The 11,801-nt window shown below is 50.6% G+C and overlaps 1 protein-coding gene and 1 long non-coding RNA gene across 2 annotated transcripts in view; one reads left to right on the top strand and one right to left on the bottom strand.

Annotated features, from left to right (window-relative positions):
* Cdh13 (cadherin 13) overlaps window positions 1-11,801 on the bottom strand; it is a 1,069,859-nt gene that overhangs the window by 291,382 nt on the left and 766,676 nt on the right. The window lies entirely within an intron of this gene.
* On the top strand, window positions 9,644-10,362 carry LOC111814115. Its single transcript, XR_002819185.1, has 3 exons — window positions 9,644-9,723; window positions 10,106-10,187; window positions 10,279-10,362. It is a non-coding gene; the product is annotated as an uncharacterized LOC111814115 (long non-coding RNA).

Here is an 11,801-nt window from a genome sequence, read left to right as displayed (position 1 = left end):
AGGATAAGAAAGAAAACGATCAGACCTTGTTCCCACCACCCGGCTCACGAAGCTCCCTGCTGTGCACTGCCACCACTGTCCCCATGTGCTCCGGGAGGGACCAGGAACCTTACCCCCTCCTCCTACCAGGATAATGACCATCTGGAATTTTAAACCTGGCCTCCACGGCTCTGCGTCCTAGTTTGCTCCTTGCCTGTCCCTAAACGTGCTATCAGTTTCCGTGGTCTCTGTCAGTGAGTCACACCACGTGTAGCGCCCGCACCACGGCGCGTCCTGGAGCCCACAGTCAGGCTGGGGCAGCCAGGAGAGGCCTGCGCTGTCACCCACTCGACTCCGCGTGGCCTGCCGCACACAGGTGTTGTCCTGCCATCGCTGCCTCAGCCGTGCTTCTGGGGCTGCTCTTGTCTCGGTGGCCAGGTACGCAAAGGGAAGTCCCTGTGAGCAGCGTCCTGGGACGTGGGTGTGCAGCTCCTGCTTAGGCACCTGGTGGCCAGCCGGCTTTCAGGGCTGTTGTGATTTATAGTCCCCTAAGTGGACAGTGCAGTTCTCACGTTCCCATGTTATTACGAGCACCTGGCACCCCTACACGTCACATTTATCAATCAGCTGGCCATCCGATTAGATGTAACCACACGTAACGTTCATTTGGATTCCACTGATGGCGAGCTTGAACAGCTCTTTATGCGTTATTGATGACTTATTTTGTGAAATGACATAGCTCTTTAATTAAATCAGTTTTTTTCTTTCTTTTTGATTGTAGGGTTTAAAAATATAATCTGGCTACTGATCCTTATTAATTAAATGATTGTTAATATTTTGTCTAAGGTAGTTGTGTGATTTTTCTACCTCTTAGTGTCTTTTTTTTTAAACCCTAAGATTTTGGGCTGGGGAGATAGCTCAGCATCATAAAGCATCTGCCTAGCAAGTGCAAGGTCCTGAGTTTGAACCCCAGTACAAAACAAACCAAAAAAGCCCAAGAATTTGTGGAAGAACGTGACATATAGCAGGCTGGTAGGTACATACTCAAGTCTTGGGCATTCCTGGCTGCTTCTGGCTGAGGGGCTCTCCTGAAAACAGCCGCGCTCACAGTCTGCTTCGGTCTTCATGAGGCCCTCACTTGGGTGGGTCATGGGAAGTCGGCTGGTGCGAAATGTCTAGGTCCTTGCTCCTGCTCCAGTGAAGGGAATCCACGAGACCCTCGTAAGTCCCCATCTCCTCCTCCCGCCCAGAAAAGCAACCACAGACTTCTGATTCTGTCAGCCATGTTTCCTGTGGCTCTGCCACAGCACAGTGAAGCCAAATTGCAAACTTTAATTAGTTAGCTTGCTTGAAGATAAATGCAAATACAAAAGTTTTCAGTTTCACCTGTTTATGAGCCAAAGGCAAAATTAATTAAAACCAATGGAGAAAAGTAAATAAACATTTTGAAATGAAGGAAATAAACATTCTGGAGTGCAAGGCGAAGCTCAGGAAACCCAAGTCAATTATTTATAGTCATATGTTTCTGCCTGATAATTTAATCCCGCTCTCCCACCCCCTTTCCATGGGGGTTCTCCCCAAGAAGAAAGCCTCTTCAGCGTCCAAAAGGTGGCCAAGGCCTTCTTATCAGCAGCACGGCTGCAGCCAGAGCTAACAGCACCGTACTGGACAGAGTGCCCATGGATCTTCTGGGCTGTTATTTTCGCCAAGATAAATGTTTTTTTTTTTTTTTTCAAAACTGTGAAATGGTACCTTTGTACATAATTTTTGCTGTATTTACAAGAACAAAAATGTTGATGTTTTTTCTAGTGTGAGCTGAGTATCTAAATGAGATTAGTATGGAGGGAAAAACAAGCGCTTATGGTAGGATCCACAGCTGAGACGTCAGTGGCGACTTCCCGGCGGGCCAGCGTCAGCCTGTGCGTGTGCGAGGAGAGCTTGGTAGCACCACCGCTTCCGGGCAAGGTGACCGCAGGTCCTGCAGGCTGCCTGCGACTGCTGCAGTGACGCGGAAACCCTGAGACCTCGCCACGCTTGGGTTGGGGCAGAGAAAGAGACAGCGGAGGCGGGGGCTGGACCTCAGAAATGAGCAGTCCCACTACCGGGAATCCACGCCAGAGGACTGACATGTACCCACACGGAAGGAGTCCAGGGAGAAGGCTGTTTCCAGTTGGTGCCAGTTGGCAGAACAACAAGAGAGAGCCTGAGGGTAGGAGATGGCTGAAGAACGTACACAGCTGCTGTACTATTAAAAATAAAAGAATTTCTATTTTGCTGCTGAGCCATCTCCCTGGCCTAAGAATTTCTATTTTGATAGGAAGATACCTACAAGCTTTTGTGGGGGAGGGTACAAAGTATAATAAAACTGCATTCTATAACTCCGTAGTTTTGTAAAGCCCTGTATCGAGATTTGCACCGTATATATGTGTAAGAAAAAGAAAAAAATCTATAGAGGAACAAATTGTTAATACTGGTGATGCTGGAAGGTTTGGGACAGGAGAAAGCAGGAGATGGGTTCATTTAAACTGAGTCACTTCTGTGCTTGAATTGTCACCGCCAGCAAGGATTTCTCCCAAGCTCACTTGTTGACAGTTTGGTCCCAGTCTGCAGAGCTGCTGGCAGGCAGGGGCAACTCTACCACGGGGGCCTCGTGGGAGGAAGTTGGTCATAGGACATGGCTCTAAAGGGTATATCTTGTCCCCAGCACACACACACACACTCTCTCTCTCTCTCTCTCTCTCTCTCTCTCTCTCTTTCCCCTCTCTGTCTCTGATTCTGTCTGTCTCTGTCTCTGTCTGTCTGTCTGTCTGTCTGTCTGTCTGCCTCTGTCTCCTGAACCCTCTTGCATTCCTGAGGTTTTATATGCCAAGCACAGGTCCAGGAAATGGGTGTGAGCTTTCCCCCACTGATGAGCAGGAGAGGTGAGGACATCTCAGGGAGGTTAAGTGACATCTCTGGGGCCATGTAATGGCTGATGGTCGAGTTGCGATTCAAACCTGGGCTGGCTAGCTTCGAGGACCTTCACTGTCCCCTCTGCCTCACTGCCTTCCATGATGACCAGTGTAAGATGAAAAACATCAGTAACACTGACAGCTGACATATATGGGACACTCGGCGCATACCAGAAGCGGAGCTAAGGGCTTCCGGTGCGCTTGGTGGCCAGGCGATGGAATCGATGCCCCACTCCCCTAATTTACAGATGAGATGGTCAGTGCCACCCAGCTTGGGTGGGGAGGTCATCCGTCATTTATGGGAAGAGAACCAAAGTCACACCTAGCCACGTAGACCTGTGTCCAGCTCCGGCAGGCGGGTTCTCACCGGGGTATTTCTGATTTGTCCATCTGTGCAGCTCCCTCCAGGCGCCTTCCCCGGGCTGTGGCCCCAGCATCCCTCCCTCTCTGAAGGACCCTTCTTTCCATTCACCCATTTTGAAGCTCTTGACAATGGCTCCATGGTCACAGAGATGAGCTGCTTCCAGGGAGCCCCAAGCTCCCGTGACAGCACTGCCTCAGAGGTGCATTTCTGAGTGGTGTTGTGTCACCGAAGTGCACAGAAGCCTGATGCCTCAGGGAAGGGGTGTTCTGACCTTTTGTGGGTTGAGACTGACTCCAGGACAAGGCTCTTTGGACAGTGCGGGCAGGGCGGGGCTTAGGGCAGGAGGTGGGAACGCACAGAAGCAAGTGTTTGCGGCTGAAAAGAAAATTGGGAGGCGCAGGTGAATGTTCACCAAGATCTCCAAACGGAGGCTCCTGGCCACTGCATAGAGCCAAGGGTGTAGTGGGCCAACGGCAGAAGTGACTGGGAGAAGTGGCCCGCCCCAGAGCCACGGGACCGCGTCCACATCAGGCGCCTTGTACTTCTGGTGCTTAGAGAACACTGGCCCTGGGCTGATGACCCAGCTTCCTCCCAACAGGGCAGGGCCTGCAGCTGCAGTGACTCCGAGGGTCAGTTTCCCTGCCCCACCCCACATGGCTGATGTCACAAGATGCACCAACCCCCAATCTGGTCCTGAAGTCAGAGATGTCCCAGCTTGCGTCCCAAGTCTGTGCCCCCCGGAGCCTGTGACCATGAGTGAACTCTCCAAGCCCTCCGAGTCTCACTTTTTGCGTTAAATAGCAAGGTTGTAACGCTTCCTATTTCACAAGATATGGTCGAAAATTAAATAAGCAAAGGTAATTCCAAAGAATCAATAGAACATATTTGAGTTCTACTATAGATTCTTTAAACATATTTTCTGCTGTTAAAAAGTCAGAAAAATCAATGGCCTAGATGTTTAACCACAGGAAAATGGCCAAATAAATTAGGATCAGCTTCTTGAGGGGCCATTATGTAATCATTAAAGATCATAACTGTAAAGAGTGCAGACGCTGACACATGCTTATGATATAGTAAGTGAAAAGCAAACCATGTGATGCCACAGGACGTAGAAGGACATCAGAAGGAAACACGTAAAGCGGCGAAGTCACAGTGGTGTAATCAGGCCTGATTAACATTGTACATGTTGAAAAGGTATTTGTTGAGTTACAAAAGGTAATCAAAACTGTCACTTTCGCATCTTGCAGACTTGTTTGGGAGTTTATAGCTTAGAAAGCAAGCAGCTGACTTTCAGGTCAGTCTCTTGGACACACACAGGTATGCCATTTGAAGGCTTTGTCTTGTTAGTGCTTTTGAGAAGCAGAGGTCCTTTCTCGAGGTGGGCCTTCACCCCTTACTACAGTTGCTCTGAATATTTGCACTGGCCAAGTGGGCTTCTTTCCGAGGATTCTCAGTGTCTCATAACGAACATGGATCAAGTTAATTTTTCCACAAATGGCAACGATAGCACCCCCGTGTCCCTTAGAGGCCCAGAGAAGATCCTGTAACCGAGTGCACTGAGGTGCCCACGTGCGCACCGCACCTAGGAGAGAAGGCACCCTGGGGCGCTACCTGACCTGGAACCACAGACTCTTGGCCAGCTTCCCATGCTGAAATACACGCCCCAGGCCATCACAGATCACACGCCCTAGGCGGCCTGAGCTAATCCAGGGAGGTGGTGAACCAGTGTACTCTTCATGGAAGCTCAGTGCTGCAGGAACACAGTGGGTAAAGGTGTTCCTTTCCAGACAGGTTTCAGAGAGCAGCACGGAGTGGTCATCCCATGAGACCACAGTGCTCTCGTCAGTGGGAGGCCCAGATGAGCCGGCGATTAACCAGACATTCTGCCACGAGGAGGCTCAGTTCCCAGACCTGGCTCCACCCTGTGTCATGGGGCGCCAATCAACCTTCCTCTGGTCCTAATAACTAAAGCAACCGTACTTTCAGTAAGTGCTTACACCATATCCAACACTATACTGAGTGCTCTTAAAAATGTTACTTCATTTTATTCCATTCAATAATCCTGTATTGGGATGGGGAGATAGCTTGGTGGTCTAAGCACCTGCCTGGCAAGCACAAGGACCTGGGTTTGATCCCCAGGACCACATGCTGTACCAGCCACGTAAACCGGGCATAGTGGTACATGCCTATGATCCCAGCACAGGGGAGGCTGAGACAGGAAGATCATTATAAGTCTGAGCTGCATTGTGTGACCCTGTACCTAATAAATAAAGATTTTAAAAAAATTAAAAAATCCTCTATTGGTGTTCAGCATCCATCTGGAATGATTCCCAATTTAGGGATGAGGAAACAGGCTTAAAAATATGACGCAATCTTGGCCACAGGTACAAAGGTAGGAAGCGTGAGGCATGAATTGCTGCCCCATGCGTTACGACGCAAGCCCTACACCACAGCTAGGGAATGGGTAAGGTGCTGGCTTTCCTGCAGCCACTGGGCGGGGAGAGACACTCACGTGAATCCTCAATGCAGCAGTAGCATTTCTCTCCCACGCCCACCCGGAGCTCCGCCCCGTCCGGGAAGGTGTCTCCTGGCATCCCAGGCGAAGAAATCAGTTTCCTGCTGAAAACTTATTGTTGCTCGTCACTCTCTGGCATGACTATACTTTTGATATTAATTTTTCTTTTTAATTGAAAATGTCTTTCAATATCTTACTCATCTTAATGGAGACCTACAAATCTGATTATTACGTATTATTCCCTTACAAGCAAGGAGAGTAAATACCCCCACTCCAAACCAAACAACAAACACCAGCCTAACACGAAAATATGTCACCTAGTGAGGTGCCACATGGAACAAAAATCTTAAGTGCCTTCACTCTTAACTGAAAACTCATTATAAAGTTTCTATTGCCTGAACACATGGTGTCTATATTTGCCTCTATTTCCACAGTCTAGCAATAGAGCTTGGGACCGAATAGACAGTCAATAAATACTTGCTGAAAAAGTGAGTGAATAAATGAAGGGATGAATCATCTAATGTAGGACTAAGGGTTTATGCAACTTATTATGGGCAGCTAAATCATACGCACAATAAAACCACAAACACAGGCTTATCTGATTTACTGGCATACTACCAACTGTCACACGGTTGATTAGAAACATTAATTTTTAGGAAAATATTTCAAATAACTTTTCCTCCTCTAATCTTCAGTGCAGGCCTCATTTCAGAGCCTGAAATTGGAAAGTGTCAGACTGTGTCCTAGGTCCTGTGATCAGGCGGGAGAGATATTAAGTCCTATACAGATTGGCACAAATAGAGACTCCGAAATGCCAGCCCTGACACTCACGGGCACTCTGGACTGAACCAAGATTAAACAGAAGAGCAAAATCCCTGAGCGGGGTCCAACTCCCGTGCTCCAGCTGCATAGGAGAGCTCGCCCAGAAGGACCCCTGCACATAAAAATTTGAAAGTTTGAAAACAAAAATTGGGGAGAAAAGTATCAGTAAAAAAGGAAGAGCTCGTCCTTCGCTTTAGGAGCCAGCGGTACCCACAGGGCATCTGAAGACAAGAGCTCCCTAGCACCCGGCAGCTGGCTGCAGACGCAGAGGGGCAGGCGCCATCCAGACCCGCGATGCAGTGGCCCTGTGGTGGGCTCCGCGGTGTGGGTTTGCACAGACCTGTTTCACAGTGATACTTGTACAGGCTTGAGATCTATTACAAGTCATCAGCTGTCTATCAAATTGAACAAAGAACTGGCTTTTGAGTGTTTCCTTCAATTCAATGAAGTGGTGCTTGTGCGCGGCATGCCTATAAAGTACACAGAGAGCTAGCAGGGAGGCAGACACCACCTGGGCCCCATCGAGGGGAAAACACTCCTCTCTGGTGCTACCCATTGGACAGAAGAGCAAAGGTAGATGGAGAGAGGTTGAGTTGCTTGTTACTTGTCCAGTTCCAAAACCCATGTCATCATAGCGGAGAACAAGCGCCACAGCGCTCCTGTACTGCTGTCTTTGAAGAATAGTCATGAACATTCGGGGTGGGGGATGCACAGCTGCCCTGCAGGAGCTTACTGGGATCCTAGCTAGGGCTGGAATGGGTGCTCCCACCTATTCTTCCCTGGGGGTGGCTGTCTGGGACACAGCTGGACATCTATGTTTATCCCCACACCTCAGATGATAAGCCATAGGGAGAAAATGTCTGCTTCTGCTCGGCTGGTAAAGATAGGTGACTTGGCATCCAGAGGTCCCTCTTTCTATCAGAAGTCCTCTTCCCATGAAAAACTAGCAAGGGGAGTCTCTCCTAGGGAATTGTTATGACTTAGCTCTAAAATGTCTCTCTAAAGCCTCATGTGTTCAGAGGTGGGTCTTTGGAAGGTGACCGGATCCTGGGGCCTTAGACCCATCGCAGATTCACCCGCTGATAAGGGCATGCGGTGACTGCTGTTAGGAAGTAGCCCCTGGGAAGGGGTCACTCACCTGGGTGGGGACCTGAGGGGGTCTATTCTTGTCTCCAGCTCTCCCTTTTCTCTCTGCTTTCTGGCGGCTTTGAGGTGAGCAAATCCACTTTACCAAACCTTTCCATCATGCTGTTTCTGCCCCGGAGCCAACCAACCATGGACTGAGTCCTTGTGAAGGTCGTAAGTCACATGAAACCTCTCCTTTAAGTAGCAACTGGAAAGCAATTGCATGGCTGACTGACTCAGGCACTTGAAATGCAGCAGGCTCTAGGCTGAGGTTCATGTCACGTGACTTCCACTAACTCCTATTATTCAATGCAACACTCTGAAGTAGGTTCCAGTGTCCATGTCCCCATTTTGTGGATAAAAAAGCCAGGACCCAAAAAAGCAAAGTGACTTGTCCAAGGTCACGCAGTAAGTGAGCTGCTATCATGGCTTGTAGCTAGATCCCCCAAAGCCTCATACGCCCATATGTGTGACACTGGATCTGTCCCCTGAATCCTCAGCACAGACCGTTCTGGGTGTAGGTGATGGGTTTACCGAAGAAGGAAGAGCCACCATGGCTGTGGGCGGCAGCAGCCAACAGCTTGCAGACTGGATGGAACAGAAAGGGAAAGGAGGAAGACTTGCTGCCTCCTGCCTGCCATGCCAGGGACTGTTTTGCTATGTCACGGCACCCTGCCTCGGAACCAACTGACAATGGACTACACCCGCTGCAAACCGTGCACTGAAAGAAGCCTTTCCTCCTTTAATTGGGGGTATCTGGTATTTTGTCCCAGCAACAGGAAAGTAACTAAGACAGTTGCAGAAGAGGAATTTAAGTTTAAGAGGTGATTATTGGGTGCACCATTCTCAGGGGGAGGATGGGGTGAGGACTGGATCCTGCGCACTTACAACCACAAGAGACTCTGAAACCGTCATTGCTAGAGGCAAAATGCCAACCATTAAAAGGCCAGGTTCACAGGACCAAAGGGGAGAATTAATTTCTGTTTTGATAAATGGAGTGATATTTACAGAGCAGCCATATTAAAAAAGCCAACCTGCTCCTGCTCTGCATTTGAGTTGATCCTGGGCCCCAAGGCCATGGCGAAGGTGTGTGGCAAGCAGCGGAGCCATGACCGCTGTGCCCCGCAGCCAGGGACACCCGTGATCTCTGACTGCCCGTTATTTTTCTCATTGTTTCCATCATCAGATCTTTACCACATATGCCACTCACTTCTACAACGAAGCCACCACCTGGCCTCCCTGTCTGCAGAGGCGGTGCATTCCAACTGAGGCTCCTTTTGTCTCAGGGCGTAAGACACATGAAGCTGAGGTGCAGGCGCAGGCCGCAGCCTCGGCTCGCACTGCCTTTGGACTGCTGAGGACGGCAGGCTGTGCAAGTTTCGTGCCCAGGAACACGTTGTTTCTTCACCCTCCCATTGGTCTGAAATGCTCTGTGTGTCCACAGAAAGCTTTCTGCTCTGCACCCCCAGGCTACTCTTCAAAAGCTACTAATGACCTCCAAGTCACCACCTCCTTGTAGCTCCTGCTTCCATTTCCTGCGACCTCAGCATGTCGGACCCCAAGCTCACCCCCCCATCCCTGGACGCTCTTGTCGCTTCCTTTTCCCTTCCGTGTCCCCCAAGGCCACTACTGTGCTCCAGCAGGGAGGGGCCTCCACTGCCTCCCGCCCTTCCACCTTTCCCTGGAAGCCTTCCTGCTGTGATTTATCTCCCTGTGTCCCCACGAGACTCTTGCGCTCTCAGGCCTGGCTTCTAGAAGGTCATTAAATTCTGGGGGACTTCACAGTTAGGAGGCGGGCCTGGTCGTGAGAGGCGGGTCACTGTGGGCGCTTCAGGAGTGGCTTGTCGCTTCAAGCGCTGCTTCCTGACTGCCAAGCGTGCGTGCACGGAAAAGCTTTTCCTCTTGAGCCTTCTGCCGTGCTGCCTGCCTTGGAGCTGGCCTGCGGTGGACCAAAAAAGTGAGCCGAGGTAAGCCTCTCCTTTATTGACAGGCGTCAGGTCTTGTGTCTCAGTGACAAGAAAGCGGCTAAGACCCTTGTCTTTCCTCCTCGAGAGGAGGCCGACACTAACAGCAGTACCAGGCAGTGTTCCCTGACTAGCTACTGCGGCCAGTCGCTCCGGATCGGAGCCTGGAAGGTGCTGCAGGCGGCTCTAGCCAGACCCTAGCTCTAGCACGGCTCCAGGACGAGGGGCATACCTCCCTGCCGGCCATGGATTTCGCAGTCCGGTCTGCTCTTAATCTGTCTGCTCCAAACTGATCACTGACTTACTGCCAGAACTTTGGGGGTAGGGTTAGGGAGGCACGGCGGGGGTGTTTCACTGATTGTCTTATTCGCCAACTTCAATGCAGGTATGTGGCCACCAGGTGGCAGTAGCGCACCACACCAGAGAAACCGACGGCCGCCAACGCTGAAGACCTGATTCAGAGGAAGGTAAACATGGTCCCCACTTGTACTTACTGCAAAGACAGAACTTTCCTAGTGACTACGTAGCCTGAAGAAAGTTGCCTTTGCTCCTTAATAGAGTCATCGCAGAAGTCACCGAGGAGTTCCGGTCTCTGCTGTTCCTGCTGTCTGCTGTCGCAGGGCACACCGAAGTCTTGCGAAACTTAAGGTAGTTCCGGGCCGCTAGTGCCACGTCCGTCCCTCCTTGGCTTCGCTTTCACTGTTCAGAAGAAAGGGGCCTCTTTTCTGTTCCTTTTTTAAATTTATTTTTATTTCTTGTTTTTCTCGAGACAGGGTCTCACTATGCAGCTCAGGCTGGCCTTGAGCTCTCTTGGTGACCCAGGCTGCTTTCGAACTCACAACGATCCTCCTGCCTCAGCCTTCCAGACCGCCCCTCATTTTCCTCTCTGACCCTGGGGACTCTTACAGAGCCAGAGGCTGCGAGCTCTAACGCCCAATGGCAGACCCTGATCTCCTTAAGCGGGTCCCACTAAAACAGGCTCTGGGGCGGAAGGCCTCCGGGCCCATCCCTAGCTTGGTAACGCACAGACGTGTGCAGTTGCGACACCACCTGGGTCTGTCAGGCTCGGCTGCCATGGGGAACCTCAACACGAAGTGAAAGGAGTGAAACATTGGCTCATCACGGAGGGCAAAATCTTAATTTTGAAGGACGTCACAGGTACACACACCGCCCACTGCGCCAGCGGCTCTCCGGAAGCGCCTTGAGAACAGACCCGTCGGGGGCATCGTGGGGCGCGCCCCCCGCCCGAGCTTGCTCTCCCCCAGAGCAAAGCTCCAGCCCGCTGATTTAGGAACCCGGATGGATTCCCGTCCATCCCGCCTTCCATCCTCATCTCTAGGGACTCGGGCACCTAACGATTACAGACACTTAAAAAGCAGCTGATATTTGGTTATAATTTTATGCCTTCGGGCAAAAATAACCACGAGTATAGTCTCAACTTAGAAGGGAATATTGCGAATGAAACCACAATTAATTTGGTGGACAGAGATTCAAAGTGGTTCCAGCATACTGCCTGACGAAGGTGCTGCTCCAGTGGGAGCTTTCTGCTTCCGCCCATGGGCTGCCATCACCGAGCTCAGCATTAATGTGGGGACATGGACAGTGGGGACGCTGGGACGCCATGCCCCGGGGTCTCACAGGGAGGTACATGGTGAGTGAGAGAGTGAATCAACCACCACACCACCATCATTCATCATTCTCTGCCTCTATACCAGGTACCAGGGCACACCCCAGCCGGGCAACCTAATACTTTCACTTAACCACTGGGCCAGTCTCTTCCCAAGTGATTCCTATGTACAACAAAATTTAAGAAGTACTGTGTCAGGGCAAGTTCCCACTGTCTTGGAGTCTCAGTTTTATTGTCCACCATACTTCCTATGGTGGAGCCACAGATGAAACGAGACAGTGAATGTTCAGGGATTAAGTGCTCAGTATACTACTTGGCACCCAGCAAGGTCTCCACAAATGTAAGTCTGTACCACCATGAATGCCACCAATCATCACCACCACCATCACCACCACCACCACCGCCACTATCACTGTCAGTATCACCACCATCACCACCATCACCACCACCACCA

Source organism: Octodon degus, unplaced genomic scaffold (genome assembly GCF_000260255.1).
Source record: "Octodon degus isolate 3935 unplaced genomic scaffold, OctDeg1.0 scaffold00271, whole genome shotgun sequence".
Taxonomy (NCBI): Eukaryota; Metazoa; Chordata; class Mammalia; order Rodentia; family Octodontidae; genus Octodon; species Octodon degus.
Note: the sequence above shows the minus strand (reverse complement) of the source record. Positions and strands in the feature narration are given on the sequence as shown.